The sequence below is a fragment of the Arachis ipaensis genome, chromosome B03, assembly GCF_000816755.2.
Source record: "Arachis ipaensis cultivar K30076 chromosome B03, Araip1.1, whole genome shotgun sequence".
Classification (NCBI taxonomy): domain Eukaryota; kingdom Viridiplantae; phylum Streptophyta; class Magnoliopsida; order Fabales; family Fabaceae; genus Arachis; species Arachis ipaensis.
In genome coordinates, this window is record NC_029787.2 from 27,585,239 (window position 1) to 27,605,705 (window position 20,467).

Below are 20,467 nucleotides of genomic sequence, written 5' to 3' on the forward strand. Positions count from 1 at the left end.
CTCTAGTCGCTCAAGTGTTTAGGGTCAATCCACTCAATTCTCCTCTAATCATGCTTTCTAAAGTTTGTTCTTCATTTAACCAATCAACAAAAATTTAATGTACATATGCAAAAAACATGAGGTCTTTTTAAGGTTGTAATGGGGCTAAGGGTAAAGGTAAAGATATATATATGGCTAAGTGAGCTTGCATTTGAATCTTTGATTAACCTAAGTTCTCACCTAGCACATACACAATCTATACAACTTTAATATTAAGCTTAGCTACCCATAATCTCACTTTTACATATACACACTCTCATGCATTAAATGCAATTCATCACATATGCATGATTTTTATTGAATTTCTCATAGGGGTAATTTTGTCCCCTTTTCATTATTTCTTTTTTTTTCTTATTTTTTTCCTTTTTTTTTCAAGAACATAATATATACCAACTCATCAATGCATATAGTTTCTATAATATTACATGAGCATGTACCCAAATTTTTAATATTTTTCAATAAGAATTAAAACACATTTTCATCAACCAAAGTTTCCAAATCTTTCCCACACTTAGTTGACACACACACTCACTATCCTAAGCTATTCAAAGATTCAAATTAGGGACAATTAATTGTTTTGCGCTTAAAGTTAGTGATGTGGCAATATAAAGAGAAAAAAGGGATCGGATTATAAAGGTTCAAAGTGGCAAACAAAGGTAAATGAAATGGTAAGCTTTTTTGGGTTAAGTGAGCTATAAAGAAGTGATGGCCTCAATCACATAATTGCATAAATATACACTAAATAATGGACATATAGAATTAAACAAACCAAAGATTGTAATCATAGAGAAGAAAACACACAAGAATGAGATAAGTGGTTAAATAATGTAACCACACAATAAGGCTCGAAACTCACAAGTTGCATGTTCTTTAACTCACAAATCATATTCCACAATGTATGAATCATGCAAGTTTTAAAAGATTTAAACTCAATTCAATTTGAATTTCAATTCCCTATAAAAAGTAAGTTTCTTGGAGATTTCATTAAATTGACTAGCTTTTATTTTATATATGTATATAATGTGATTGGATGGAAAAGGTCAAAAATCCTAAGTTTAATTCCTAATTTCAATCAAACCAAAATAGCAACTGTATAAAAAATTAAACTAGGTGCAATCATCACATCATCCAAATCACAATCATAACTAAACACTAAAAAGCATATGTAAAAGCCAAAATTAAAAGAAAATGTAAAAATATGCATCACTACAATATCATACTAGGTTATGTACAAGCAAAATTAGAAGATGCAATGAACTAAGTAAAAAGTACTAAAATAAGTAAAAAGGTTTTCAAAAATATGAAATATATACAAAGCAACTAAAAAGCATAATAAGAAACTAAACTAAAAGTATTCGAAAATGAAATTTTTTACCCAAAATGCGCTGCTGAAGTTAGACAACCTCCCCACACTTAAGATGTAGCACCGTCTCGGTGCTCAAGATCAGGTGGAGTGGAAGGAGTCGTCACTGTCATCACATCCACCTTCAGCTAGTGAGTCAGGCGATAGAGTGGCTGCAAGAACGATGGTGGTGCTGAAAAGGAAAGAACTAAGTCACAAAACAGCATATGAAGTGAACAGATAATAAAAATTTGAATGGAAGCATACATAAGATTTAAGTTAAAAGCAAACAGAAGTAACTTCCAATCAAATTAAGTAATCTAAGATAGCTAACTTACTTCTTTATCAAAGATAAAGAGAAGAAGGGAGCATTGTTGCTATGCACGAAGAAAAAAGAAAACAATTAAAAAGTTAATGTTAGTTGGAAAGGAAAAAGAAAGTCAAGAGTTAAGTGAAGAAAAAGAAAATGGTTAGTTAAAAAGGAAAAGGAAAGTTAAAAGTTATGTGAGGAAAAAGAAAGAGTTAGTTGAAAAAGAAAAGAAAAGTTAAAAGTCAAGTGAAGAAAAAAGAAAAACAGTTAGTTGAAAAAGAAAACAAAGGTCAAAAGTTATGTGAAGACAAACAAAGAGTTAGTTGAAAACAAAAAGAAAGGCAAGAGTTATGTGCATAGCAAAAATGTCCCTTAATTCTGAAAATTCCAACAAATTCTAAAACAAGCAAGTTCATGTTTAACTTCTCAACAATTCAAAATGCCAAAACAAGTAATGCACATGTATGTGTGGAGCACATAATCAAATGAGTGCTAATTATCCTCATTTGGCATAAGTTAAATCAATTTGGTATTGTCAAAGTTAAAACATTGAGAAACAAGTTAACCAAGTAACATTCAAACACCAAATTCCAATGAAGCATAAAAGTCATAAGTTGAAACAAGAATTGAAAACCCCATGATCTATGTGACTTAATGTAAATTAGGTATGAATAAAATGAATCAAATCAACCACATAGATTTAAAACCTTTAAACTTGTGAGTTTATGCAAAAGAGGCTCAAATTCTCAAAAGAATTTCAAGTTTATGGTCAATTGAAAAATCAATTAAGGCTATGTGATACTTATGAATAACACACAATTTAAAACAAGCAAAGAAGTTCAAGAATTGACCAAAACTTGTAAGGAAGCTCTTGAGAAAATTTCCAAAACCATTTAGCAAACAAGATTCTTTTTTACACAGAAATTCGTCAAATAGAATCTTGTTGCACCAAATAAAACAATGTCTTAATGAAACAAGGTTAGAAAAAATCATGCAGCATTTCAGTAGTAAATTGGCCTATTTTCCAATATTGCTCAATCAAACCAAGTTTCATATGAATGTATTAACACTAAACACACAAAAATCACATGTGAATTCATATGAAATAAACAAATAAACCAACATACAACAGCAAATAGCAATGCACAATTAAGCCATAACCAATTAAGCAACCAGCAGAAATGAGCAAATAATGGCCTAAGATACAGCCTCAAAACAGTAATAATGAACAATCCAGCAGCAATAACAACTCGAATTCAGAAATTTATCAAAATTATCATCACTGCAACAGCCATATCCAGGAATTGTTTGTTTCAAAAATCAGCCACCAACAAGAGTAAAGCAACAATAACAACTATGCAGCAGCGTCAAACAAGACATAACCTAAATCAACTATCCACGCCAGATTCTCAAACATCCTAATCAACTAAGCATGCATAAACTAACTAAACTAAAATAAGCAAAATTAACTATAAACAGTAATAAACTAAACGAAATAAAACATGAGAAAGACGAAAATCTGGGAAGTAGAGAATGAATAGAGCAGAAGGGAAAGGGATATATGTGTTGTAGCAATGGTGAACGGCGGACGTACGGTCGTCGGTGGCAGGAAGCTCGCTGCAAGGGATGGAGAACAGGGGAAAGAGAGGTGCCGCAGAAGTAGGGCAGTGGCATTGGCGATGGTGGATCGCGGAGGTGAAGCCGACGGAAAGAAGAAGAAAGGGAGAGGGAAAGGGTGGGTGCAGCGAAGCGTGGTGTGGCTCGCTGGCGATTAGGGTTGCTGGCGGCGCTAGGTGGTCGCATGATGATGGTTTAAGGCAGGGAAGGAGAGTGTTGAGGTGCTAGGGTACCGTGATTGTGAGCATTTCAGTTCATTTTACCCTAAAAAGAAGGGTTGGGGCGCTGAAATTGAGAGGAGAGAAGAGAAGAGAGAAAACTTAACTCTCTTTGATCTTCAAACCACCATAACTTGAGCTACGGAGCTCCGATTGACGAGCCGTTTGCGGCCACACGTCGCTCTTATCATTCTCTACAATTCTATCTAAGTTTGGTGGTGAGTATTCTATTCATCTCTGCCCAATTTTCGAAATTCCCCACTATTACACGTTTTTGGGTAGTTAGTGTTGAAATCTTGTGATTTTGGGTGTTTAGGGATACTCCAACATGGATTCTAAGTGAGTTCTATCCCTACTTCATATGGGTGAGGTAAGAAGTGCTCAAACCCTTGTGATTTGTCATTTTTATGAGCCCTAGGTTGATGTATGTATGTGATATTGGTTATGTTAGTGTATTTGGTGATGTTGGTGCACAATTGGGAGATTGGTATTGCTTGAGGAGCTTTGGTAAGGCTTGGAGCTAAGGTTGGTGAAGACTTCCAAAGAAGAGGCTCAATTGGTTTGGCTACAAGAGGTACGGTTTAAGTTTCATTTAAGTACCGTGTGTTGTGATGAGAATTCCTAGGCTAGATGCCCCTAGGATTAAGTTTGGATTGCGTAAATGGTTGGTGCTAATATGCATAGTTGGTATCTAATGTGAATTAATGATTGGGTTGAGGATTGTGTAGCCTTGTATGCTTGGTGTATTGAGAATTTGATGTACTGGGTAATGAGTATTGAATTGTGATGTATGTTGTGATATATACTTGAGGAGTGATTAAGGTTGATTTGTGGGTGAAACCACGTGATAGTGAGTATGATATTGATTATGTATAATGATAGTTGATTGGAAATAGTGTTGTTGAAATTTGGCATGAGGAAGAGTATATGATATGTAAATGTGCTTGAGTTTGCGAAAGTGTCAATGTGTGAGTTGAGGATGGCTTGATGTTGATTTTGGTACATTTTGATTGATTTCAAAAAGGGTTGAAATTGGCATGTTTTGATTGACTTTGGAAAGAGTTGAAAATGGCTTGTTTTGAAAATGGCACTTTGTGGTTTTGTATGAAAAGATGGTTTTTTGGGCATACTTTGACGGGACATAACCTGGACTACGGATCTCTGTTTTCTGCCAAATCTATTTAGAAATGAAATTGGATCCGGGATGTCCATGCCGTTCGAAGAACGGGTGAAAAATGATTTAAAATGAGAAAGTTATGTCCGTCGGAAGGTTGGGGGTTGAATCTGTAAATTCTGCAGCTTTTAACTTAGAAAAAATTTTAGCAGAACGACCCTACGCGCGTAGGCGCACTTGGCGCGTCCGCGCCGTTCTTCCAGAAAGCACCATCCACGCGTGCGCGTGGTGTGCGCGGGCGCGTCGATGCGCTGCACCAATTGCCCAGCCATTTTCCAGAGAGTTGTGCCAGGGTTGTGCCAGTTTTGTGCCTGGGCGCAAGAGCACCCACACGTACGCGTGGCTGACGCTTGTGCGCCGTTTGGATATTTTTCAATCCGCGCGTTCGCGCATATGGCGCTTGCGCGTCGATGAGTTTTTGGCCATCCATGCGTGCGCGTGGAGTGCGCGTACGCGTGGCCCTGTTTTCATGCCAAAGTTGATTTTTGAGTTTTAAAAGCCAAATCTCATACTTCTAAGCTTCCGATCTCACCTCTTATGTATTAAATCATTATGATATGTGTTGTTGAGTTAGAACAACTGGTGATGGTTTTGCTTATAATTCTGAGTCTGATTCGTGGAAGAGTCAGCGAGTTGGGAAACATGTGAAACATGAATTAGATTTAGCACTCCCTTATGACAGTTGCCTATTCATGGATTAGCGAAAACCTAAGATGAATAATTGGTGAAGAAGCTTAGGATGCTTAGTGAGTTTTATTGCAGTGCATTGTATTTATTTGGCACTTTTACCGTACTGGAAACCCATGGGCCCGGGGTTCTCATTCCGTATATATCTTTTGTTTTTCAGATACAGGTCCAGGTGCTCAGAAGTGAGTTGTGGGTCGTCTGAGAGACGGCGAAGATCTTTATTTCCTCTACTTTGTGTTTTGATTAGAATCTCTCCACCTTTGTTTTGGAAAGTTTATATTATGTATTGAACTCTTTGAATTTGCCTATAGAGGCTCTCATGTTTCCTTCGGGAGAGATTAGGACATACTGTTGTCAACTACTTTCATACTGTACCCTAGCCGACCTAAACTTCGCGGGTCGTGACTAGTGGCTATTTACTTATGTTATATATATCTATCTGTTATCTATCTCTCAATCTCCTCTATGCCTTGTCCGCATATCGTTTTCGACTTCACGGTTTATCTTTTGTTGTCGAAACGTGAGAGATACGTCTTCGTGATTTTATTTCTACTCTTTTCAGGCGTCTCGATTAATACTCCTTTCGAAATTACCTATATTTATTTATTAAAAATCCACCTGAGAGTCGTACCACCGTAATATCATTGACTTATGACTCGAGCATAAGGATTTGAATATTAGGGTGTTACACGAAGAGGAAGGTCGCGGGGTTGTGGATTAGCGTGAGGGTAACAGGGCTTGGGAAAGCGGAAGAGAGAAGGGGTAAGGGACGAGAAAAGAGAGATGAGAGAGGAGGAAGAAGAGAGGGGGAAAGGGATGGCAGCTGCGGCAATCGCCGGTGGTGGTGTGGTGGTCTGAGACAGTGATGGATGATGATGATGGTGAAGAAGATGGAAGCTTATTGACGGTGAATGGTTGGCTCAGAGAAGAGGAAAAGAGAAGGGAAGGGAAGAGTAGGGGGATGCGGACGCACAAAGTTGTGTGGGCGCTCCCACCAGAAGGGGTTGAATCACTACAAAAAATTATGGTAAAAACGGCCGTTTTTTGGGTATTTACGGCGGTTTGAACCGCCATTATTACCAATAATGGCGGTTTCGTAAAGCGACGTAATTTTGGGCGCCATTCTTGTTATTACGGTGGTTTTCTGAAAACCGCCACAATTTCCTGGGTTAAAATGGCGGTTTTTGAATAGGTTAAAACGGCGGTTCAAAACCGCCATTATTTCCAGGGTTAAAATGGCGGTTCTTGGATAGGTTAAAACGGTGGTTTGAACCGCCATTATTACCCTGACAGAGTGGTGTTTTGGTTGGTTAAAACGGCAGTTCTAATCGTCGTTATTTCCAGGGTTAAAATGGCAATTTTTTGATAGGTTAAAACAGCGGTTTGACCGCCATTATTACCCTGACAGAGTGGCGTTTTGGTTGGTTAAAACGGCATTTTTGAACCGCCATTTTTACCCTGACAGTAGCATTTTGGTTGGTTAAAATGGCATTTTTGAACCGCTGTTTTACCATGACAGTGACATTTTTTATCGTTTAAAAAATAGTTTTTACTGTTATTTTTATCGCGTTAAATGAATAATTTTGTGATTAAAATTTCACAATAGCAAAAAATCATAATCCATAAATGAAATATTATATAACTCATAAATAAAATATTAATATAATATATAATTTTTTATTAGTGAATCAATTTGTAGGTCTACAACAATCACATTTATCGCTTATAGTATAATGAATCAATTCATTCTAACCTGATATTTGCTCATTGCTATTTAATTAATAAAATCCTAACTTATAGATTTGCCAATGAATTTCTTAAACTGTTTTCCGTTTCATGTATGTGGTCATCACACCACAAATGTTGCAATGCATTAATATTCAGCACTAAACATTTTCATGAACCACCAGCCTCCTTTCTCTCAATGAGTTTGATAAAGTTTCGAACAATTTCCTTTCGTTCGGTTGTTATAATGCTCTCTGGATGAAACTGCACACCCTGCAATTTTGAAGAACTTAAACTTTAGCACAGAATTGCTGGTTAATAAAAGCATGAACAACCAAAATAACCCCTTCAATGCTAGAGAGTAAATTCTTGATTTGTACATTCACCTTTTCAAACATCAAATTCTCAATTGAGTTTATATTTTAATATGCAGCACAGTTTAGTGTCTACACAGACGTACTGATTTATTAACTCATGCTATGTACCTTTGTAGTGTATTATACCCAAATTGACTTCTCGGACATCAAAATAGTAACAAAGCACATATTAAACAAAAGTGATGATGATAAAGATCTCTACAAACTCTAAATTCAGGTCCACGAAATTTCAAAATATTTCAAAAGCTGTCAGCTAAACTCCATATCAAAATTGAAAACCAGATTACACTATTTTCCTGAATTTAAGAGAAGGGCGATGAATCTTTTCTTGATCTGATCAAAAGAAATCCCCATATAAGGAATAGGGTGTTACCTGTAGATGCTTATACTTCTTATGACGAGCTGCCATTATAAGACCATCCTCAGTCTAGGCTGTCACCTCAAGTTCTTCATGAGGAAAACTCTCCTTTTCGATCACAAGGCTGTGATATCTACCAGCTAAGAAAGGATTGAAAATAACAGCGCGGTAAGGCCAACTAATGACACAACTCAAAAATAGAAAATAGAAAAAATCAAACAAATCAGAATACAAAAATCGAATTTCATAAATAATATCAATGAATCCCTACTTTGATAATCCGGCAAATAATCCATCTTCTCCTTTCTCATCATAATACACCAAAGAGCTTTTCCCATGCATGACACCATGAGGAGAGCGAACAATTTTCCCTGCACAGGTTAAAGGCATAATGTCTTAATCCTATTTCAACTGTCCAGAAAAAGGGAAGAAATGAAAATGATGGAAGTTAAACTACAGGGGATGCTTGCGCTGAAACCAAAAGCCATGTTTGCACCAAAAAATGTAATGTGAATAATATACAAATTTATCAAAGAGATCTTGCTGTCAGTTATATGCACCAAATATATCAGTGGTGGCTAAAGGTTGAAGAAATCTTAGATTATCATTAAAGTTAATAGTTTATATGATGATTTTTATTAAATGGCAACGAGTGAAGAAGGAAAAAAAACTATACAAAATTCGATAGAACCCAAACCAAAATCAAGAAAAGAAAAAAAAAGAATCAAAGAGTTAACAATTAATAGTAAACTAGTTAAACCATTAACTTGGACAACACAAATAAATTTAACCAAGCAACTTATTACACTTTAGTCTGAAATCTACTATCTTAAATTAGCAATTCTAATATGAAAATTTCTTATAACTGCACAATAACCATATTACTAATAGATCCTGATAATCTAGCTTATGATTGATTCAGGTATGAAATATAACATATTTAGGCCTGGAAAATTTGTTACCATCAGCTGGTTCTGTTGACAGCAAGTTAGCTATGTGTGCTGCTAATGCATCTAAACCTTCCCAATCATCCAGACTCTCTTCTGAGAGTTCTCCCACATCAAACCCTATTCAATAATTTTCAATCAGCATGTTATTTATCAGTAGAAATAATTAGCAGTAGAAAAGCCATTGATCACTGCAATTAGTTTATGTTCAAGGTATTGAACTTTAGCTTCTTCTTTTTTATGAATTTTAGTGAGAGGGCATGCTTGATATTCAATTTGAGAATTGAACCTTCCAAACAAAAGTGAAGCTTAAATATTGACATCTATTGCTGTCATTCTATAATATTTTTGCTTCAAGTTAAAATTTAGTGATGATAAATATTCTATTATGCTTATGAAAATTCTCTGGTCCGCATAACAAAAATGAAAATGAAAGAGTAAACCTTATGCAGTTTGGTATGAGATCTTGCAATGCACGCATCTTCTCATTGATCCTGTCTCTTCGCCTCTGTATAAGTAGAAGATCACAATGATAATCATACAGATCACAAGCAACAAAACATATGCTACAGATGGAAAATTTGTTGATTCCAAAAACCACTTGCTCTGTGTTCTATTATTCATCTTTTACATAAAGTATTATCAAATCATTGATCATTACAATGGTACCTAGAACATTATTATTATCTTTTACCATCTAGTTATACATAAAGATCTAATTAAAAAATTACCAAAAAGTATATAACAATATAAACAGTTCACATTATTACAGGCTATTCATATAATATTTACCTTTTTCAATTCTCAATCCCTTTTCACACTTGTAATGTTCTTAGTAATATATGCTTCCTCCAACCGGAGGATCAAAGGTCACAGATAACAAGTTGTAATCACCACTTGTGTTGGAACCTGCCTCCTCTTGCAGTGCCAGGTCATGTTGAAGTTGAGCTATCACTTCATTCATTGTTGGTCTCTCATTTGCTTCAAACTTCAAACAGCATTTTATGACATTCAAGAATACTTCCCAACACTGTAGTGCAATCTTTCCCTTTAGATTGAGATAAATAACCCCTTCAACAATTGATAGCTTGTTTGTTAGTACCATTTTTAAGAGAATTATACCAAAGGAATAAACATCACATTTATCTGTGAAATCATGTCCTTGTAACAACTCCAGAGCAGCATAATCTTCTGTAATAAGCCACAGAATTGGTGACTGGTTAACAACAACAAATGATTAAATAAGTATTTTTGCTTTGCTAAGATAAAAATGAAAATAAAAAGTCACCTGCATGAATTTTCTTGGACCATGGGAGCCCAAAATCTGAGAGTTTGGGAACCATATCATAATCCAAAAGGATGTTGCTGAGTTTTATGTTATGGTGAAAATTTGATGTTGTGTGAAGGTAGCTCAATCTTTCTGCTACTCCAATGCATATTTCTAGTCTTTTCTTCCATGTTAGAGCTTCTTCATTCCAATTTAAGTGATAATGGAGAGATCCATTGGGAATATACTACTCTGCTACACTATCTTTACCTGACTCCACATAAATATCTTCTAACTACATAACTAATTAACTTGCTAACTGTAACTAACTCTCAAGTGAGCTAACCACTTTTGGCGCCGACCTAACTATTTTACGTAATAGCTATATCTCAAATCTCTAATATAATTCATTAGATAGATTTTCATAAACTGATCATCATTGATGACTATATATTCTAAAGTAATTACTAATTAATGAATTGGATTTTACATTTAAGATATCTTCTTTTATTTTAAAAGAAAGAAACAGTTAGCTCCATGAAAAAAATAATCAAATCTAAGGTGCTGTTACGTACAAAGTACAAATATATATACGTCGTTAGTCCTGTCTTTTCCCCCCAATAAAGAATGAATGACCATTTTAGCTCGTTGGTCAATTAACGCATACAGTGGTACATGGATTAACTTTTTCCAATTTCCTTATGTGATATTTGATTAACATTTTCTAAATGTTGTAGGGAATGAATGCTTTAGTTTTTTTATTTTAATTAATCTTGTCAAGTGTGACTTTTTATTTCACTTAAATATCAAGTACCTCTTCACAGGCAGAGTTCACAGTGTAAACTCCTCTTGAAGTCTTCAGCCTGCATCAAGTGGAAAAAAATAAAGTGAAGTGAAATAAGAAAAACCAAATTGAAAACAAATTCAGACAAAACATCTTGAGAATCAGCAAATCTAAGTCCCAAACTGAATCTTGAAAGAGAACACTCTTAATTTTGCCTCCACTCTTGGCACTTTCATCAGCTCCATAAAATACCAAAGCATAACAAGAACATGAAAATATTACACAGGCTGGTCCTTAGCTTGAACTAACAAATACCAAAATAGCCTTTTTTTTATAAGTCAATTTTTGAAGACACAAACACTTGAATCAATTAGCAGAGGAACCTCTTATAAGTTCAATATATGTTCCCCTCACAATGAACAATTTTCTTTTCACGATTACTCTATATAAAGAAAACAAAGAAAGCATGTCCTTGCTGGATTCACATTGGGAGCTAAGCTAGTTTTAAATTTCAAAATTTCACAATGATGAACATGCAGTAGTTATAATAATAAGCACCAAAGAATCATCATCTATAACAGAAAACAAGTTCCAATCTTTTCCATCTCTCTCAGGAAATTCATCAACCACATGGCAAGCATAACAATACTAAACTGAAATACAGTTAGAAAATAAGCAACTGAGAATAAACAAGAAGAGAAAGAGAATACAAACAGAAATTGAGAATGAACAGAAACACACTACGAGCAATGTTGAGTGGATTGAAGAAGAAGAGAATGCAGAAGTGAGAACGCACCGGCGCCGCTGGCGGAGGAGACACATTAATGGAATAGGTGATTCGCTCAATCTCATAAGCTATGGCGTAGTGACCAGATTTTGAAACACGTCGATAGAGGCGCCTTCACTCGAACGCAGAAGGTTGATGAAAGCGGCTGAAATGAGATGAATGGTGGTGACGATGGCGGCGACAAACTCTAGGGTTTGAGATGAACTCACTCTCGTTCTCATTTCCCTCTCCCTCCGATGTGCGATCTCAGATTATACCTAGAAGGAAAAAGAAAATTAACCAAGGGAATTATACTTAGAGAGCTATTGAGACGAAAGCGTTACAAAACTCAAATTCAACCAATCAGGACCACCATTGAAGGGGAAAAAGAAAATAAAGGCTTTGTAAAAGCTTATCCAAATTAGAATTAAGAAAATTTAAGATCAACAAAGATGTACAAAACTAGATAGCAGAAGCTCCACCGAGGACAGCAATGATAGCGTTGCTTATGGTGACGAAGAGATGAGCGGCGGCGCAACGAACCCTCAAATCAAAGCCAGAAAACCTAATCAAAGAAGAGCGCTCCTTCGAAGGCAGCAACAACGGCATTGCCGCCAGAGGAAAGCATCGTGGATGAGATCGCAGATCTCATGTTACGATGGAGTTTCTTCTTGATTCTCACATTGTGATGGAGGTTCGATTGAATAGCATAGCCTTTATTAGTGAAATAGAATAGTTTTTTTAATTACCAGTGAAGCAGGAGCAACTGAGCAAGTAATGGCGTTTAAAACCGCCTAAATCACCAAAAGACTACCACTTTCTACAAACGAATTATGGCAGCTGCATAAACCGCCTCACTTTATGAAAATAACGGCGGTTTTATATAACCGCCATTATATTGATGCCATTTTATATCCATTTTTTGTAGTGAATTGGGGGTGCATACGCACAAAGAGGTGCGTACGCGGGACTGGTGAAAAATTGGAAGCGACGCATATGCGTCTAGCAGGCGCACGCATGGCCAGGGAAAAACGGAAGCTCACACGTACGCGTGATAGGCATACTTGAGAAGAAGTGTGCACACGCACTTAGGTGTGCGCATGCTCTGAATAGAGGGGCAGTATGAAAGTGTGCGCACGCACAAAAGGCAAAATTTTTTTTTTCAAAACAGAATTTCACCTAACACTTCAAAATGCATATAAACAAGAAATAACAAAAATATGTAACTATTCACATTAAAATTTAAAATTGCCCAAAAATTTATTTTCCAAATCAAAATCATTGGACTATTTAAAGCACTTGTAATATGCACAAGTAAGAATTTACCAAAACTATTTCAACCATCCAAAAACTAATTAAAAATTTTAAACATGCAATTCAAGTCAAAAAGACAATTTAAACAAATTTACTAACTATTCAGATATGCAATTTAAAACAAAAATCTATTAAGGCAAGCTAACAAAAACAAAAGATAACCAAAAAAACAAAAACAAAAGATAACCAAAAATCAAGCTATTTACATATTAACATATTTACAATAGCTAATAATATAACACCATTGCAACTCCCCAGCAACGGCGCCAAAAACTTGATGAAGAAGATTTGTGCTGGTTTAAAATTTCACAAAATAACTTCTGTTGCAAGTATAGTCCAAACCGGCAATGGATCCTCTCATCAAAGTTTAAAATAAAGAATTTGTCACAATTCAAAACAAATATAAACTGGGAGTTTTAAATCTGGAGTCGTCCTCCCTAGGAATTGCAATTAAGTGCTCAATTATTGGCTATGAGGAATTGGGGGTTGTGATTGCAAGTGACAAGGAAATTAAAAGGCAGGAATTAAATAAAAAGCAATTAAAGTAACAAAAATAGAAATTAAACGGCAAAAAGAACTCTTGGCAAGGATTGGGAAATTAAGGATTCCTATCATAATCATAGACCACAAACAAGGTAATTGCATAGAATTAATCCCAATTAGTCAATCCTAACATCGAGAATTAGTCAAAAGGTCATAATTGATCTCTCAATCCACAAGTCCTAATCAACTCACTAATTAACTTTGTGAAAGACTAACGTTAGTGGAAACCAAACCAACTAACAATCCTAACACAATATGGAATGGACATCTATGACTAAAATTCACTTAATTACCCAATTCCAAGCCAATAGTGTGGAAAACTATACAAAAGCTAAAAGAGACATTTTATCAAACACCTAGCATGCATAAAAATGAAAAAAAAATCATAAATTGGAATAAAAATAAATCTATACTACTAATTGCATGAAAATAATAATAAAAACTTAAACAAGCACCAAAGAAATATAAAACATCAAAATTGCGTTAATAAAATCAAATTAACCAGTGTTCACAAACTAAAAGTAGCAAAATTGAGAAGTAACAAAAGAAATTAGGAAGATTAAGACAAGAGATCATAAAAATATAAATTAAACTATACTAAAACAAGAATTAAAGACTAAAATTAAAGAGAAATTAAGCTAGAAACCCTAAATTCTAGAGAGAAGGGGGAGCTTCTCTCTCTGAAAAACTAAGCTAAAACATGTAAAAAACCTAAACCTAAGTGCTCCCCCCTTCATCCTTCTTCACTTTGGCTTGAAATAGCTTCAGAAATGAGTTGGACTGGGTTTTGGAGGCCTAGAAATCGCCCCCAGCGAATTGCAATTAATGAGCTCGCGTAACCAGGGTCACGCGTACGCATGGGTCACGCATACGCATGACCTGAGGAAATTCACCCTCTCGCGTATGCATCGCCATGAGCTCACAATTGTGCATACGCAGGCATCACTGTGCGTAAGCACGGATGCTGAAACTTTCAAACTCTATTTCTTCATGTTTTCTTCTCTTTTGCATGCTCTTTTCTTACTTCTTCGACCCATACTGGCCTTGGAAACCTGAAATCACTTAACAAACACATCAAGGCATCAAATGGGATTAAAGTGAATAAAATTTAGCAATTAAAAGGCCTAAAAAGCATATTTTTTTTCAAGCATAATTTAGGAAGAAATCATGAAACTATGCTATTTCAATAGTTAAATGCAAGAAAAGTTGATGAAATCCACCCAAATAGAGCAAATAAATATCATGAAATGTGGATTCATCATTGGCCAGGCAGGGACACTTAGACAAATATATAAGTGGACGTATACAACAAAGCTCAACTGACGTTCACTGCGAGCAAACCCCAAACACCACCAGAAGAACAAGGTACCAACCCCCGCCAACACAGGGGGTTATTAATTGTATTTTAGGTGGTTTCGCGAGTGGAGGACATACAAGTTTGGCTAGGAAAAGAAGCTACCGAACAATGCTAATGGTCCAAAGAACAACGACAGAGGCCATACCTCCCCATCCATATCCACCGTAACCTTCGAACAATCCGACTACCAAGCAAAGGCCACATATCTAGATGATCCCGTGGTCATTTCGATCCAGACGGGAGACCTCCTAGTAAAGAAGGTCTTACTTGACCCAGGTAGTAGTGTTGACGTATTGTTCTACTCCACTTTCCAAAAGATAAAGCTAAGTGATAAAACAATGCAACCTTCTTCGGGAGAGTTGATAGGATTCTCAGGGGAACGGGTACCTATACTCAGGAGCACATGGATGAAAGTAACAATGGGTGACCATCTCTTATCAAAAACAAAGGACGTATAGTTCTTAGTGGTCGACTGCATTAGCCCTTATAACGTCATTCTTGGTAGACCTTCTTTAAATTCTTTTGGTGCTATTATATCAACTGTTCATCTTTGTGTTAAGTTTTAGGTACAAGATAACCAGGTAGCAATGATGATTGCCAAAAGTAGGTTTGGAAATTTTTTCTCTCGAAGAATTGGTGTTGCAAGTATTGTCCCAAACCCACAATCAACCAACATCAAAGTTTAATTCAAAGATGTCACAATTCAACATAAAATAACCGGGAGTTTTAAATTACGGGTCGTTCTCCCTAGGAATTGCAATTAAGTGTCCAATTATTGGCTATGAGACAAGGAATGTAAATAGGCAATGAATGAAACAAGCATGCAAGGAATTAAATGGAAAGAAATTAAAGTAACAAAAATGGAAATTAAATGACAAAAAGGGCTCTTGGCAAGAATTGGGGAATTGAGAATTCCTATCCTAGTCATGGACCACAAACATGGTAATTGTGTGGAATTAATCCCAATTAGTCAATCCTACATCGAAAATTAGTCAAAAGGACATAGTTAATCTCAATCCACAAGTCCTAGCCAACTCTATTAATTGAAGGCTTAGAGTTAGTGAAAACCAAATCAACTAACAATCCTCACACAATGTGGAATGGACATCCACCACTCAAGTTCACCTAATTACTCAATTTCTCAACCAAGAGTGTGAAAAACTACGCAAAAATCCAACCAAGTATTTTATCAAATACTTGGAAGGCATAAAAAGAAAGCATAGTAAAATAACAAGAATTAATAACTTCTACAACTACTAAGCAAGGAAAATAAGAATAGCAACTCAATTCAACAATAAAAGAGCATGAAACATAAATTGCATTAAATGTAAATTAAAATAACAAGAGTGCTCATAAACATAAAAAGCAACAAAAATGAGAAATTAACAAGATAACATAAGAAAATTAAGGCAATAGAACAAAGAAAGGTAGAAGAAACTAGATGAAAACAAGAATTAAAAAGAGAAATTACAAAGAAATTAAACTAAGAAACCCTAGTTCTAGAGAGAAGGGGAGCTTTTCTCTCTAGAAAATGACCTACATAATGCTAAACTAACCCTAATTTCTCCCTCCCCCCCTTCACATGGAATGAGGCCTCCTTTGATATAGCAAGAATCAGCTTCAGAGAGTCCCAAAACTGGGCTCTGGAGGCCCAGAAATCGCCCCCAGCGATTTGCATTAATGAGGTCACGGGCTGGCTGTGACGTGTATGCATGGGTCACGCGTACGCGTCGTCTGGCGTTTTCTTGCCACGCGTACGCGTGGCCTTCGACGATGCACCTCTTCACGTGTGCGCGTCTGTCACGCTTGCACGATGCTCTAAGCACTCCAAATCCTTGTTTTTCCATGCATTCTCCACTTTGCATGCTTTTCTCTTCACTTCTTCCATCAGATACTTGCCTTATGAATCTGAAATCACTCAACAAATATATCAAGGCATCGAATGGAATGAAAGTGGAATAAAATTGATTAATTAAAGCACAAAATAGCATGTTTTCACAATTAAGCTCAGTTTAGGGAGAAAACACAAAGTATGCTATTTAGATGAATAAATGTGGGTTTATGTGATGAAATTCACTCAAATCAAACCAAAATATATCGTCAAATATGGATTCATCAAGATTTAAGCAACCATACACTCCAATCAAAGGGAAGCACGACATTGTTACAATGAAAGCCTGAAAATTAGATCGGAGAATACACTGAAAACTGAGTTTCCACAAGACACCTTCAATGTGGCAAATATTTCAAACACAGCAGAGCTTGATCCAAGAGGAGATCTCCGCAACAGACCATCGCTAATAGACGATATCGAAAAGGTAATCTTATATAACAATGACAATCACTTCACTTATGTAAGTCGTTATCTTTTGCAAATAATAAAAAACAAATCGTCAACATACTTCGACAAAATGTCGTCCTCTTTGCTTGAACCCCAGCAGATATGCCAGGTATAGACCTGAGTTTTATATGCCATGGGTTACAAATTGATCCAAAGGTCCAACCCATAGCGCAAAAGAAAAGGAACATGGGTGACGAAAAGAAGGCAGCCTGTCTAGACAAAACTCGGAAACTACTGGCAGTCGGCTTCATCAAAGAGTTACGATTTACAACATGGTTGTCCAATGTTATCATGGTAAGAAAAGCCTCATGTAAATGGCATAGACTTTACTAACTTGAATAAAGCATGCCCAAAAGACGCATATCCCCTCCTGTGCATTGACAAACAGGTGGATAACGCATTAGGTTTTGGTCTTTTAAGTTTTTTAGATGCATATTCAGGTTATAATAAGATTTTAATGCATCCCAAGGACGAGGATAAAACTACTTTTAACACTGAATTGGGAAAATATGGTTATAAGGTAATGCTCTTTGGCTTAAAGAATTCAGGTGCTACTTATCAACGGCTAATGAACAAAGTTTTCAACACACAAATCGGACAGATCCTCGAAGTCTATGTTGATGACATGGTGGTAAAAACAAAACGAGATCTAAACCATGGAGTTAACCTAGAAGAGATCTTCGGGCGATTACGACAACATAACATGAGGCTTAATCCCGAAAAATGTGCTTTCAGAGTTAAGGGGGAATTTCTCGGTTTTATGCTCACCTCTAGAGGCATTGAAGCAAAAATCAAGAGAAAAGTAAAGCAATAATAAACATGAGAAGTCTACAAACAATAAAAGAAGTACAATAGCTAAATGGCAGAGTAGCAGCATTATCCCGGTTTTTACCAGCCATATCCAGTCATTCACACCACTTTTTTAACGTATTGAGGAAACAAAGAGACTTCAACTAGAGCTCGGAATGTGAAACAGCATTTCAAAATCTAAAGAGAGTGTTATCCTCGCCACCGATCTTGCAAAAGCCCACACAGGGTAAGCCCTTATTACTTTATTTATCAATTTCTACTAATGCTATTAGCTCTGTTTTAGTTACAGAAACAGGAGGAAAACAAGAGCCGGTATACTTCGTTAGTAAGACATTACAGAACGCCAAGCTCAGATATCCGCCAATGGAAAAGCTAGATTACACCTTAATAATCACGGCAAGGAGACTAAGGCATTATTTTCACAGCAACAACATCGTGGTCAAGACAAACTAACCTTTAAGGTAGATTTTAACAAGATCCGAGGTATCTGGACGATTGATAAATGGTCGATCGAGTTGTCCGAGTTTGACATTAAATACAAACCTCGAACAGCCATCAAAACACAGTTTCTAGCCAACTTCATAGTTGAGCTGGCAGAACAACCAGAACAAGACGACACCTGGCACCTGTACGTGGATGGAGCCTTAAATATAGAAGGATCAGGCGCAGGTGTATTACTCACCAACAACTATGACTTATATACCGAGCAATCCATCTGCTTCACCTTCCCAACAAGCAACAATCATGCCGAGTACGAGGCACTGCTCGCTGGACTTAGATTGGCTCAATCCTTAAACATCACCCATCTACAGGTATATTTCGACTCATTATTGGTTGTAGAGCAGGTAACAGGACATTTTCAGGTCCGAGATCAATCACTGGAGAAGTATTTCATCATGGTAAAAGAGCTTATTTCTCGATTTAATTCATTTGAAATAACACACATAGCTCAGGAACACAATACCCGAGCAGATGCACTGTCTAATTTAGCAACCACCAAGAAACATATGAATGAATCTATAATTTCCCAACTAATCACGGTTGAACCAAGTTTTGGCAACAAATCTGGTCTATCTGTATCCCAAGTCCAGGACTGGAGAACACAATACAGGATGTACCTACAAACAGGAAGCATACCAATAGGAGTAACCAATCCGACAATATTCAAAAGGCGGGTAGCATCTTTCACAATGGCAGGAGATGAGCTGTATAAAAGAGGCTTTTCTCAACCGCTTTTGAGTTGTTTAGATGAGGAAGAATGAAAGGTCGTCATGGACGAAGTCCATAAAGGAGTATGTGGCAATCACATAGGGGGAATGAGTTTAGCATCAAAGATAGCTAGGGTAGGGTATTACTGGCCAACAATGAAACAAGACTGCATCAACAAGATCAAACGATGTGATAGATGTAAAAAATATTCTCCAGTAATACACAACCCAGGCGAGCTATTACACACCTCGGAGGTAAGTTGGCCTTTCTAGAAATGGGGGCTAGACATCATCGGGCCATTCCCTAAAGCCCCCAGCCAGGTAAAATTTCTGTCAGTAGCAATTGATTACTTCTCAAAATGGATAGAGGCAATACCATTAGCCAAAATAGGAGCAGATAAAATTAAGTCATTTATCTGGAAGAATAGTATTTGTTGCTTCGATTTACCCCATGCTATCATTACTGACAATAGTCAACAGTTTACAGGGGTTCAATATTAAACACCATTTCTCCTCTGTCGAGCAACCTCAAACAAATGGGTTAGCCGAGGCTGCAAATAAGGTCGTTAAAGCTCGGTGATGCCAAAGGCGAATGGGCCGATCTCATCCTTGAAGTCGTATGGAGCTACAATACTACAAAACATACCACTACGCAGGAAACACTTTTCTGACTGGTATATGGGTCGGATGCAATGATCCCAGTAGAAATCGCCATAAGCTCAAGGCAACCCGAGAATAATACGTCAGATGACAACGACAAAGTAAGACAAACAGAGTTGGGCACCATCAAGGAGGACAGAAACAAAGCGGAAATGAGACACAGTGCAATGCAAACAATAATCAAAAGCAAATACAATAAAAAGGTGCACCCACGAGCCTTTACTGAGGGAGACCTCGTCCTCCGACGGACAGAAGAGCCAAGAAAGCCATCAACCCATGGAAAGCTCGCCGCAACATGAGAGGGACCCTACCAAGTAACACGAGTGCTCGGCAAAGGTGCATACACACTCCAAACATTACAAGGAGCCGAGGTTCCCAGTATTTGAAATATTTCATCACTAAAGGTTTACTTTACTTGAAAGATGATATCGACAAGGGGAGATACTCTTTTTCCTACTCACAAGGTTTTTTCCCACACCAGGATTTTACTTGGAGAGGTTTTAATGAGGTTGGCCTACCTACACCTCTTCATAAGAAGTCTATTAAATTTGTTCTCAATATAAAATCATGTTGCCGAGCATGCTATCCATCTGACTTATACGTCGGCAGTTACAATTTATAAT

At 36.6% G+C, this 20,467-nt stretch overlaps 2 long non-coding RNA genes across 10 annotated transcripts; one reads left to right on the plus strand and one right to left on the minus strand.

Moving 5' to 3' along the window:
- LOC110270069 lies at window positions 3,738-9,231 on the plus strand. Its single transcript, XR_002359082.1, has 3 exons — window positions 3,738-3,748; window positions 5,950-5,951; window positions 8,971-9,231. It is a non-coding gene; the product is annotated as an uncharacterized LOC110270069 (long non-coding RNA).
- Window positions 7,045-12,441, minus strand: LOC107630118. 9 transcript variants are annotated; one of them, XR_002359075.1, is made up of 9 exons: window positions 12,094-12,437; window positions 11,642-11,889; window positions 10,083-10,924; window positions 9,587-9,985; window positions 9,238-9,302; window positions 8,810-8,914; window positions 8,119-8,218; window positions 7,863-7,987; window positions 7,045-7,385 (listed from the first exon to the last, which is right to left on the minus strand). It is a non-coding gene; the product is annotated as an uncharacterized LOC107630118 (long non-coding RNA). The 9 variants fall into 9 exon arrangements; XR_002359078.1 differs by having other exon boundaries at window positions 10,876-10,924; window positions 11,587-11,889; window positions 12,094-12,433; XR_002359080.1 differs by having other exon boundaries at window positions 9,587-9,865; window positions 10,876-10,924; window positions 11,587-11,889; window positions 12,094-12,432.